This window comes from Scyliorhinus torazame, chromosome 7 (assembly GCF_047496885.1).
Source record: "Scyliorhinus torazame isolate Kashiwa2021f chromosome 7, sScyTor2.1, whole genome shotgun sequence".
NCBI lineage: Eukaryota > Metazoa > Chordata > Chondrichthyes > Carcharhiniformes > Scyliorhinidae > Scyliorhinus > Scyliorhinus torazame.
In genome coordinates, this window is record NC_092713.1 from 36,033,317 (window position 1) to 36,046,427 (window position 13,111).

Consider the following 13,111-nt stretch of genomic DNA (forward strand, 5'->3'; position numbering starts at 1 on the left):
CAGTCCGTCGCGGGCCTAGCCCCTCAAGGTTAGGGCTTCGCTGCTCAAGATGCGGAAGATTCCGCACCTTTGGGGCGGCGCGATGCAGGACTGATTCACGCCGTTTTTGGCGCCAGTCGGCGGACATCGTGCCGATTGCGGAGAATTCCACCCCAGGTTTCTCTCCTGTGCATCCACCATTCTCTCAAGGATACTTTGCAGTTCATCAAAGTGAGCACCAAACTTCTGCAGCATGGAGCCGATGTCACCATACAAAACATTATTCGCAATGGCAGCCATCATCCCGATGCAAACATCACCGCCAAGGTGTAGGCCCACTTTCCAGCAAATCAGCCACTGCAAGCTGGGCTTCCCCCCAGTCACCTCTGACCATCTCAATCAAACGAGGATTCACTCTGAAGTTTTTAAAATAATAAATTTAGAGTACCCAATTCATTTCTTTTCCCAATTAAGGGGCAAATTAGCGTGGCCAATCCACCTAGACTGCACATCTTTGGGTTGTGGGGGTGAAACGCACGCAAACACGGGGAGAACGTGCAAACTCCACACGGACGGTGACCCAGAGCCGGGATCGAACCTGGGCCCTCGGCACAGGGTAACGTACTGCGCCACCGTGCTGCGCGGATTCGCTCTGAATTAACTTGGCTCTTCATCACCAAACTCTGACCAGGATCATCAAGGGACAGACATGGTGCAATGCATATTACCCCAAAGATGATCATTATGGAATGTACATTAGGATAAAATAAAGAATTTAAAAATGAGTGAGAGCCAGAACTCGCGAAAATTCAACCATGCTCACATCACGTGACCCCCACCACCACTATCTGAAAGTTTAACTTGAAACTGAAATACATTAAGCACTTCTAAGTTCCTTGTTTGCCGAGTACAAATGCTTCAATGTGATTGGCTGCTTATGTTATTGCTGACCAACTGCTGCTGCATGCGCAAGCCATCTTCTTGACTTGGCACCAGGTTTAACCTGCCGTTGGAAGAGGGGAAACTGCATCACAGTGATTGCTTGATATTTGTTGGCAACGTTCTTCAATGTCAGTGGCAAGGACCTGTGGGAAGTATAGACTAATTAGCTTAGCTAACTGGCATGTAGTTTCCTGTTAATATCTTTCATATGGAAAATTTTAGAAGCTTCATTCATAAAGGGAGTCAGACAGAAAGTTATAGGCCAGTTAGCTTAACATATAATATATTTATTATTGTCACAAGTAGGCTTATGTGACCACTGTGAAAATCCCCTCGTCGCCACACTCCGGCACCTGTTCGGGTACCGAGGGAGAATTCAGAATGTCCAAATGACCTAACAGCACGTCTTTCGTGACTTGTGGGAGGAAACCGGAGCAGCACGGTAGCACAAGTGGATAGCACTGTGGCTTCACAGCATCAGGGTCCCAGGTTCGATTCCCCGCTGGGTCACTGTCTGTCTGCATGTTCTTGCCGTGTCTGCGTGGGTTTCTTCCGGGTTTCCTCCCACAATCGAAAGACGTGCAGGTTAGGTGGATTGGCCATGATAAATTGCCCTTAGTGACTAAAAAAAGGTTAGGAGGGGTTATTGGGTGGAAGTGAGGGCTTAAGTGGGTCAGTGCACCCGATGGGCCGAATGGCCTCCTTTTGCACTGTATGTTCCGTGTTCACCCAGAGGAAACCCACACAGACACAGGGGGAACGTGCAGACTCTGCACAGACAGTGACCCAAGCCGGAATCGAGCCTGGGACCCTGGCGCAGTGAAGCAACAGTGCTAACCATTGTGTTGCATCAGTCAGAGAGAAAATGTTAGAAGTTATTATTAAAGAAGTTAAAGCAGGATAGGGAAAAATTCAAGGTAATAAGACAGAGTCAATATGGTTTTGTGAAAGGGAAATCATGTTTATCTAATTTATTGGAATTCTTGGAAGAAATAACATGTGCTTTGGATAAATGGGAACAAGGGGTGTACTGTACTTAGATTTACAGAAAGCATTTGATAAGCTGCCATACCAAAGGTTGATGCGGAAAATAAAAGCTCATAACTGTTGGTGGAATGGAGAGAAGATTGGTGAGCTAACAGGAAATAAAGCAGGCAAAAATGGGTCATTTCCTGCTTGGCCAGATATAATGATAAGCCACAGGGATCAGAGCTGGGGCGTCAACATTTATAATTTATATAAATGACTTGGAGGAAGGGACCAAAGATTTGGGACGCGATTTAACAAAATAAAAGCGTCAGTTCTGGACAGGATTAGCGACACTGGGAACGACCCCACTATCTGATGGAACTTTGTTTTTCCTTCGTGCCCCAGAGGGGGAACAGCCCTCTTGAGGCCGCAGTCAGTGTCATTTCCTGCATTAAGGAGCTCTGGCGAGTGTCCTAAAGCAACCCCTGGGCCCCCCAATTCACCTTGAAGGGGGTCGTCGAGCCCCCCCTCACATGGGCAGGTCACCCCCTGGGTCTTATCCCAGCACTGGCAAAATGCTCGCCTGGAACCATGGCAGTACGGTGGGTTTACCTACACCTCAGCGACTACAGCGGTTCAAGAAAGCATCACTTTCTGAAGGGCAACTAGGAATGGGCAATAAATGCTGGCGTAACCGGCAACACCCAAAACCCATAAAATAATTTTTAAAAAAAGGTTTATTAAACTAATGTTCGTAATGGGCAGGTTGTCTTGTGAGGAAAGGGTGCACAGGCAAGGCTTAAATCCATGGAGCTTAGAAGAATAAGAGGTGACTTGATTGATGCATGTAATATCCAGAGGGGACTTGACAAGGTGGATTGTGGAAAGGGTGTTTCCTCGTGTGGTAGTACGTAGAACTAGGGGGTCACTGTTGAAAAATAAGGAGTCTCCCATTTAAGATAGAGATGAAGAGAATTGATTTGTCGCAGAGGGTTATGAGTCTTTGGAACTCCCTTTTTCAAAAGACGGTAGAAGCAGAGTCCGTGAATATTTTTAAGGCAGAGGTAGATAGATTCTTGAGAAGGGGGTGAAAACCTATCGGGGGTAGGCGGGAAGGTGGAGTTGAGATTATATTCAGATCAGTCATGATTTTATCAAATGGCAGAGTCGGCTTGGGGAGCCGAGTGCCCCACTCCTGCTCCTAATTTACATGTTCAGAATGCAGGCCAACATTTCAACTCGGTCTAATTCTTTTGAAGGCAAGTAAATATTTTGAGTGAGTAGATCCAAATCCTTTCCAGCAACCATCATCCCTCATGGTACACACTCGTACGTGCTTTTCTCAGTCTCCAATGCTTCATTAGGATTCAGTTTTTAAAATTGCATTTCGAAAGGTCAATAAAGTCTTAAAAAAAAACACCCGTCAACATTTAAAAAAAAAAAGATGAATTGAGCTTCAAACCTGGAACTTTCATATCAGAATAATTCACCAATACTGTTGAGTCATATCAGAAAATTCATGTCTGACTTGAAGGGTCACTGTGCTGCAGATCTGAAAACAGCTTGCATGCTTTTAAAATCTCCACCCATTCATTCTGCACGCCCTTTACTCAATTTAACTTAAAACAATCCTGTGCTTGGGAGAGAATTAAAAAGTGGAGTAGATGATGAAAGGAGGTCCAAAACGGTTGGGTCTTCGATGAAACCCACAGACCCCAGAGAAGGGGTTCTTTCGAAGGGGACTTGTAGTTTGAAGGAAAGACGTTGACCCTGGTGGTGAAAAGAAAAACACTATCGAGGGAAAGGAAAGAGAGGAGTCTCCAGGCAGCAAGATACGAAATGAGAAATTGTTGCATCCGGAGCTGCCGAGAGAGGGAAGGTTGGTGTGCTACTGAACAGATTGTTATATTTTTTTTTAAAAAAGGAAGAGGGATGAAAGGTAGCTTTCTGTGCAGCAGGGCCAAGGAAAGCAGGGTGGGGAATTCCAAGATGCAGACGTTGGGGTGTTATTTTTTTTTTGGGGGGGGGGGCTGGGAGAATTCTCCTGGCGAGGGGATGGGAAGAAATAACCGACGGCCAGAATAAAGCGGGTGGGGCCGCCGTTGCCCCGGGCGACGGGGCCCAGGCCGGGCCCGGTGAGGGCGGCCAGGCCTCGGACTGGCACTGGAGAGGGGAGGCAGGAAGGATTTCATTTCCCGCTGCCGGCGGCCCTCCGCTTGCTGACTGCTGCTTCCCGGTGTGCGCGGGCGGAGGGGGAGCGGAGCAGCGGCCTCCCAACAACAAACCTCCAGGCCCCCTCAGGTAAACACGCACCTGGGCCCCCTCAGGTAAACACGCACCTGGGCCCCCTCAGGTAAACACGCACCTGGGCCCCCTCAGGTAAACACGCACCTGCCCTGACCCCCCCCCCCCCCCCGAGGGAGGGAGGGAGGCCGGCCGGCCGATCGTCCGCCTTTGTCAGGACATCGAACAGGTAATCGCTGCTGGAGGGGAGGATTAAACCCATCGCCACGTCTTAATCGCCTTTAAATGCTTCACCTGAACCCGGGCGGGATGCTGCCGCCGCTCGAGGTGGAACATGTCGGGGATGGAGGGATTTATATAAAAAAAAAACCCCGCTGCGTTTGGGAGTTGCCCTGGCGTTTAATCATTAACCAGGAAGGACAGGGCCGGCAAGTTTTACCTTCTGACGGAGGGAGGGGGCCAGGTTGAGGGACCGGAGTCCGGGCGCGGCAGGTGAATCAGCATCAAGCAAGATTACACCTGGATTTGTGGACAAAATAGATGGGAGTGAAGGCGGAGGGGATGTGGATGGGAGATAAGGTGGAGGGGATGGGATGGGAGTGAAGGTGAAGGTGGAGGGGATGGGATGGGAGTGAAGTTGGAGGGGAGGTGGATGGGAGATAAGGTGAAGGTGGAGGGGATGGGATGGGAGTGAAGTTGGAGGGGAGGTGGATGGGAGATAAGGTGGAGGGGATGGGAGGGGAGGTGGAGGGGATGGGATGGGAGTGGAGGTGGATGGGATGGGAGTGAAGGTGGAGGGGATGGGATGGGAGTGAAGGTGGAGGGGATGGGATGGGAGTGAAGGTGGAGGGGATGGGATGGGAGTGAAGTTGGAGGGGAGGTGGATGGGAGATAAGGTGAAGGTGGAGGGGATGGGATGGGAGTGAAGTTGGAGGGGAGGTGGATGGGAGATAAGGTGGAGGGGATGGGAGTGAAGTTGGAGGGGATGTGGATGGGAGATAAGGTGGAGGGGATGGGATGGGAGTGGAGGTGGATGGGATGGGAGTGAAGGTGAAGGTGGAGGGGATGGGATGGGAGTGAAGTTGGAGGGGAGGTGGATGGGAGATAAGGTGGAGGGGATGGGAGTGAAGTTGGAGGGGATGTGGATGGGAGATAAGGTGGAGGGGATGGGATGGGAGTGGAGGTGGATGGGATGGGAGTGAAGGTGAAGGTGGAGGGGATGGGATGGGAGTGAAGGTGGAGGGGATGGGATGGGAGTGAAGGTGGAGGGGATGGGATGGGAGTGAAGTTGGAGGGGAGGTGGATGGGAGTGGAGGCGGGGGGGATGGGAGTGGAGGCGGAGGGGATGGGAGTGGAGGCGGGGGGGATGGGAGTGGAGGCGGAGGGGATGGGAGTGGAGGCGGAGGGGATGGGAGTGGAGGCGGAGGGGATGGGAGTGGAGGCGGAGGGGATGGGAGTGGAGGCGGAGGGATGGGAGTGGAGGCGGAGGGGATGGGAGTGGAGTGGAGGCGGAGGGGATGGGAGTGGAGTGGAGGCGGAGGGGATGGGAGTGGAGTGGAGGCGGAGGGGATGGGAGTGGAGTGGAGGCGGAGGGGATGGGAGTGGAGTGGAGGCGGAGGGGATGGGAGTGGAGTGAAGGCGGAGGGGATGGGATGGGAGTGAAGGGGGAGGGGATGGGAGTGAAGACGGATGGGAGGGGATGGGAGTGAAGACGGAGGGGAGGGGATGGGCGTGAAGGCGGAGGGGAGGGGATGGGAGTGAAGGCAGAGGGGATGGGATGGGAGTGAAGGCGGAGGGGAGTGGAGGCGGAGGGGATGGGAGTGGAGGGGATGGGAGTGGAGGCAGAGGGGATGGGAGTGGAGGCAGAGTGGACAAACATAAGACATACATAAATACACAATGTAAATACACAGGCATTGGGTGAAGCATAGAGTGTTGAAAAGATGTGTGAAGAGATCAGTTTAGTCAGGAGTCTGGAAACAGCAGGGAAAAAGCTGTTTTCAAATTTGTTAGTGTGTTCTCAGACTTTTGTATTTCCTACCTGATGGAAGAGGTTGGTAGAGAGAATAACCCAAGGCAGCAGGAGGTGTGGCCAGAGTCAATTGCTGGGAGTTGGTTTCACGTGATGGACTGGGTTGTGTTCACGATTCTCTGTAGTTTCTTACGGTCTTGGGCCGAGTAGTTGCCATTACCAGGCTGTGATGCAGCCAGATAGGATGCTTTCTTTGGTGCATCTTAAAAATGAGTAAGAGTCAATTTGGACATGCCAAATTTCCTTCGGCACTGTTGTGCTTCCTTGGTCATAGCGTCAACGTGGATGGACCAGGACAGATTGTTGGTGGTGTGCATACCTAGGAATTTGAAGCTGTCAAACATCTCCACCATTGATGCAGACAGGGGTGTGTATGATACTTTGCTTACTGAAGTCAATGATCAGCTCCTTAGTTTTGCTGATATTAAGGGAGAGATTGTTCTCGTTACACCATGCCACTAGGTTCTTTATCTCCCTCCTGTATACCTCCCTCCTGTACTCTGACTCATCATTGTTCGAGATCCAACCCACTATGGTCGTGTCATCAGCAAACTTGTAGATGGAGTTGGAGACAAATTTAGCCACACAGTCCTGTACGTATTGGGAGTATAGTAGGGGGCTAAGTATGCAGCCTTGTGGGGCCCTGGTATTGAAGACTATCGTGGGGGGAGGTATTGTTTATCCTTACTGATTGTGGTCTATGGATCAGGAAGTCGAGGATCCAGTTGCAGAGGGAGGAGCCAAGTCCTTGGTTTTGGAGTTTTGACACGAGCTTTGAAATGAGGGAGGGTGAGCAGGAGTTATACTGCTGGTAGGCAATGGGAAAGTGGACTAAAGAGTTGACCTAAACACTGAAAAATGCAGATTTTCATTATGAATATCATGTGGTGTTTTCTTTTGTAGTTCAGTTGAATTCAGAATAGTTTTAATCCTTTAAATAGCTTTAACCGCACTGCCTTGCCTGAGACGCACCAATCTGTTTTGGCATCATAAGTAAAAATTGCTGGCACCAGTTCTCCTTGCCATCTTTTGGAATTTAAAAAAAAGGTCATGGGATGTGAGCATCACTGGCAAGGCCAACATTCCAGTCTCTAATTCCCCTCGATAGGGCAGAGCTCAGTTGCAGCCTTGCAGTGTAGGCATACCTGCTGTGCTGCTAGGGCTGGAAAATGGAAATGAGCTTGTGTGAAGGCTGCAATGCAGCTGTGTAAGGTTATTCATAATGGATACCATTGTTAGTAAGTGCAGCTCCTGCTGGCCAAGCTCTGTTGACATGGTGGACAATACAACGTTGGCTGTGATTCCTTCTGTGGCAATTTCTTGATTCCACGTAGTTTGTTCACCAGAGACATGAAGCTGCAATAAAACTGGCACATGGATGAAAAAGCATCCTTGCGTTTGCACACCTTTTTTCAGTTGACAAGTGCATTCTCTGAAAACAAGAACTGTTGTGGGTTTTCTTGTATGGCGCAATGCATCATCTCTACAACTGTACTATTAGAAATTACTCTAGCCAGGCTGTTGATCTTAATTGTACAGCATCAAATAGGAAGTAGGAAAAGGGAGTGGCAGCTTGTAGGCGGCTCTTACAGTTAAAAAGAAATGCAACTTCTCCTTAACATTTCATGCAGTTTGCGATTGACTGTCTACAAATTACCTTTTCAAGTCCTCGTTCAATGAGATGCTGGTATGGTAATGTAGTTACTGTATTGGCAGCTTTGCTTGGTAGACTCAGTCTAACAATGGGACAAGAGTATTTACACTATTCAACCTCTGAAAGCAACATTCTAATGAAACCCAGTTGAATGGGAGGAAGATCTTTTCATTTAATCGTTCAGGTAAGTGAATTGAATTTAGACATTTTAACTCCATTTAAGGTAGGCTTAAGTCCATTGTATTAAACCTTTTTAAAGCGGGGGGTTGTCACTGCCGTAAGAGAAGATCCCTTGCTGGGGTTTTGAGCACATTTCTGGAATGGAAAACTACTTTTAACAGATTTTAAAGTTTTCTGTTTTCATGTCTTACTCTACATTTCGGGTAGGGTGAAAATTACTGTTCTGTTGTAGAGGCATGTCTCAAGATTGTTGGAAATCTAGGTAACCTATAGTTGAAGTATCTTTAACTTGAAGGATATTAAATAGTAACAGGAATTTAGTTGTGTTTCTCGAGCTACACTTGGATTTTCCTAAGCGGAGATCTGAAGAATTAACATTTTTCCATCTGATTACTGTTAGCTGAAGGAGTACCACTCTGATTTCTTTGTTATTTATAAATTGTGCCACTTAATATAATCTGACCTTTTAACACCCTGTCAACAGGTATTGGGAGTGCAGTAGTTTGTAAATTGATAGTCTAGCGCAAATTAAATTTGTTATGTGTGTCTTCTTACTAGGTCAACCCTGCTTAATTTTCTCATTTAGTCTGACTTGCACACAGAAAGTTGGTTAGACATACAGGAACCAGAACTCCTAAGATACTGACGGCTTTTGGATTATTTTATCTAACTGAACCTCCAGGACATCGGTGTAACCGTTTAACTCCTACCAATCAATATTCAGGTAACATATTAACACATTTACCATTACGTTTTAGCATAACAAAACCAACACAAAAGATTAAAAATATAAAATTTTCTCTTGTTTTCTGTCCTTTCCTAGCCTCTTTCCCCCCCGCCCCCCCCCCTTAAAAATATTGCCATTTAAACCCTAGGATTGGTAGCTCAAATCAATATCGGCTAACAATGTTGATCACTAGCCTTTCATGAGATTTGCTTTGGATTTTTGTGGCCTGCTTTGTCTATCTGAATAATAGACTCCCCCCCCCCTCCGTTTACATTCTGGCGCAATTTATTAAAGTTACTGTAATAAAGAGGAAAAGCTGGTGGCTTTAATAAATTTTCATGTGCACTGATTCATGTAAGTTACATCTTAAAAACAGTTTTGGATTCGGAATGGAATCTTTGTGTTATCTTAACTCCATCAAATTAAATTTTGCATGCAAGATATTTGGAGGTCCCAGATTTTAAGAAATAGCACAAAGGTATTCCTTGTACTGCAGTACACTTAATCTCTTGCTTTTTAAAAAAAAAAATTATTATTCTTTTTCACATTTTCGCCCAAATTTACACCCCAAAATAATCAATAATCAGTAACGAATGTAATGTCAATCCCCATATCAATAACAACGATCCCATCCTCCCACCAAACCCCAGTCTCTTGCTTTTTAAAAAAAGTAGGACCCTTTTCCTGATCGTTTATCAGAATGTTAAAGAGCTTGAAATGCTGAGTTAATAATAATCGCTTATTGTCACAAGTAGGCTTCAATTAAGTTACTGTGAAAAGCCGCTAGTCGCCACATTCCAGCGCCTGTTCGGGGAGGCTGGTAGGGGAATTGAACCCGCGCTGCTGCCTTGTTCTGCATTCCAAGCCAGCTGTTTAGCCCACTGTGCTAAACCAGCCCCATTATAATGCCTGCATGTCACTCCTTGATTAGGAGGCAGAGCTCCTTTTGAGTTTGGAATTTAAATATATTAAGTGCATTTCCATTGTGCACTGTGGCAGAAGTGTCACCAAGACTGAATAAAATATTTATTTTTTATGGAATGCAAAAATCTCACTAAGATAAATTATAATTTATGAATAGGAAGAGGTACAGAGAAGCAATACTTAAATTAGAAAAAAACAAGTACATTCCACAAAATGCCATTGATATACCAAAGTTTGCATGTAATGGTGCTAATCCACCATATGTTCGAAAAAGAATTTATAAAGTCAACATTCAATTTACTGACTTCTAACCCCCATCCACTGATTCCAGCTTCAGGAAGTTGAAGCTCTGTCCTCGGATAATCTCCAAAGCTGCTTAACTCACCATAACAAAATGCATTAGCCTGGATTTTGCATTAAGTATCGCTGTTACTACACAATAAATTGGCAGCAGCTTCACGGGTGGAGCTAGATGCACAAGTTGAGTGCTAAGTACCTAGCCCCTTTCAATATGCATTCTAGCAACCTCACCAATAGACTCTGTTGAACTAAGGATGTGAAGCTGCAGTACTTGGCCATTAAATATGGCACAAAAAAAGGACTAGTGCGTTTGTGTGAATTTTTAATAGAATAATGTCAATCAGCTGCTACCACTTAAAACATATTACAAGTGTGGGGTCTCATTTCCTCAGAATTGAATCAGTGTTGGAAGTTTGAAAATGCCTTTTCTCTGTTTCCCACTCCTTAATCCCATTTTTCTTTCCCTCCATTACTTCCCATTCTTGTACATGATCTAGATCTAAATTGTACTTTTGTTTTACACTCTGCATGTGTTTGTGAGGAATTCTTTAATCCGGTCGAAAAACCATGGTATTTCTTGATTTGCTCACATATGCCACAGATTCCTTGTGTAGGGTGTCATGCTAGCTCAGCTGCATGATGACTGACAGAATGTAGCTGCCCAAGCCTATGAAAACTAAGCGGGAAGCTGTCAGCCAAGTGAACATCAAACTCTGTTTCTTGCCAACTGCTGGATTTGGGCTATAGCGCAGCATTGCATAGCACAGGTTAACATGAGTTTCCTTTCTTCCACTACCTTTAACTATTGGAGAATGGATCATGTTTAAAGGACACATTGTTCACTTTCTCTCGCCAATTCAAATGTTGAATCCAATCTGCAGGAACAGTGCAAGTTTTAGAATCTAAGTCGGCAGGTGTTCTTCCTATTTATTCAGTCAAGCCTTTGGGCACAAATGAATCTGTTCTAAACTATATGGGAAGGGTCGTGTTATGCTAAAGGTGCTATATACATGCAAGCTGATATGTGTTAAATCTGTTATAATTCGCTACTTGTGTACTGAGCAAAGGAGGAATCTTCAGCCAGTCTTTACTGAAGAAAGATTTATTCACACAACCCAGAGAACACAAGCATAGACTCCCTTTTATCTCTTTCCCTCTCCACGTGTGCGCACACAGGGTGGAAAGCTTATAAAAAATATGTTTAGGAATAATGTCCTAACATTTCCCCAATTAGTAACAGCGGCTATTGCTTACAACTAGAGCACGATGCACTTCTTTGTGACAGAATCGCAACATGAACAAAATCAAGTGGAATTATGGCTGTGACTGCAGGTGTGCTGGGAGTTTGAGAGCTGGAATGGAAATATTTCCCCTGTCCTTTCAGTGCAGCCAATTTGTTAAAAATGTTCACGCGTCAGCTGCTGTTGCTGCTTTTAAACCAGTGGAGAAGCTGCGGAGGCACAAGGTATTTTCTCCCAGGTTGTTGGCAGCAGTGCCTGAGTGAGGAACTTCACTTCTGGGAGGGTTGACGACCCTGGCTTATAAACTGGGGTTCTGCTGCACTCCCGGTTAAGTTGCAGCGGCAGGGTGTTTGCAGCTCTGAGGAGATTTCCAGTGCTTGCTTCTCTGAACCCCTGCTGATATTTGGCCTTTCAATAGCCGATGCTTTTCCTTGTTTGCGGTTGTTTGCTAAATCTCTTTCTCAAAGTCCTTTGGATTTTTTGGCCTGTGGTTTTCTGACATGTATTGTAACCCTTTTGTTACAGTTAGATAACCCCTTTCCAATCATTTGCGATGTTTTCTAAACTAAATTAACGTATCAAGATATTTAAAATGTCACTTGTCCTCTTCCCCCCCTTCCTCCCCCCCCCCCCCCCTGCTGACGCTTACTCCTCTGCGAAGAAGTCAATAAATGTTTGCCAGCTTCGGGCGAACCCTAATTGCGAACCTCTCATGGCGAACTTGACTTTCTCTAGGCCAAGAAAGCTCGCCATGTCCGAAAGCCATACCTCAGCCCTCGGGGGCTTTGAGTCCCTCCATGCTAACAGTATTCAACGCCGGGCTACCAGGGAAGCAAAGGCCAGAACGTCGGCTTCTCTCTCTTCCTGGACTCCCGGGTCTTCCGAAACCCCAAAGATTGCCACCTCCGGGCTCATTACCACCCCAGTTTTCAGTACCCGGGACATGACATCTGCGAATCCCTGCCAGTACCCCCTGAGGTTAGGGCACGACCAGAACATGTGTACATGGTTAGCCGGCCCTCCGGCGCATCTAGCACACTTGTCCTCCAGCCCGAAGAATTAGCTCATCTTAAGCTTCAGGACCTCGGGCTGTGTATCCTCAGCTCCCATTAGTTCCTTGTAGACGTCTGAGTCTCTACCCTCTCCCACCTCTCCCCTAGAAGCTACCCTGTCCTGCCTCCCCTTCGGCGGGAGACGTGGGAAGGATGACACCAGTCTGCGTACAAAATCCCGCACCTGTAAGTATCTAAATTTGTTCCCCCTCGCCAGCCCAAACTTCTCCTCCAGCGCCCTCATGCTCGGAAAGCTCCCTTCCAGGAACAGATCCCCCATCCTCACAATCCCTGCCCTCCTCCACAGTTGATACCCCCCCCATCCATGTTCCCCGGGGCAAATCGGTGGTTGCCGCAGACTGGGGTCCACACCGATGCTCTTACCTCCCCTACATGCCTCCTCCACTGGCCCCAGATCCGAAGAGCCGCCACCACTATCGGGCTGGTGGAGTACCGTGCCGGCGAAAGCGGCAGAGGCGCCGTGACCAGTTCTGCTAAGCTAGTGCCCCTGCACAATGCAGCCTCCATCCGCTCCCAAACTGACCTCGCACCCACCATCCCTTTCCTTATCATCGCTATGTTGGCCGCCCAGTAATAGTTGCTGAAGTTCGGCAACGCCGGCCCCCCTTCTCCTCTGTTCCTTTCAAGCATCACCCTCTTCACCCGCGGGGACTTCCCCGCCCATACAAATCCCAGAATAATTTTATTTAGTCTCTTAAAGAAGGACCGTGGGATAAAGGTGGGGAGATTCTGAAAAACAGACAATAACCGTGGGAGAATCGTCATCTTAACAGTCTGCACCCTCCCCGCCAATGACAGCGGGAGCACACCCCACCTCCGGACCTCCTCCCTCACTCGTTCCACCAG

At 47.3% G+C, this 13,111-nt stretch overlaps 1 protein-coding gene and 1 long non-coding RNA gene across 10 annotated transcripts in view; one reads left to right on the forward strand and one right to left on the reverse strand.

Moving 5' to 3' along the window:
* LOC140426148 (uncharacterized) overlaps positions 1 to 13,111 on the reverse strand; it is a 165,656-nt gene that overhangs the window by 42,554 nt on the left and 109,991 nt on the right. The gene's annotated exons all lie outside the window — the stretch shown is intronic.
* Positions 3,445 to 13,111, forward strand: part of tlcd4a (TLC domain containing 4a) — a 99,582-nt gene continuing 89,915 nt past the window's right edge. The window contains exons 1-2 of one of the 9 annotated variants that reach the window (XM_072510553.1): positions 3,447 to 3,769; positions 8,559 to 8,724. The gene's annotated coding sequence lies outside the window, so the exon portion shown is untranslated. Of the gene's footprint in view, positions 3,770 to 4,060; positions 4,192 to 4,290; positions 4,364 to 6,001; positions 8,005 to 8,558; positions 8,725 to 13,111 lie in introns of those variants that run through there. The other 8 variants (XM_072510554.1, XM_072510560.1, XM_072510557.1 and 5 more) reach the window with 8 other exon arrangements.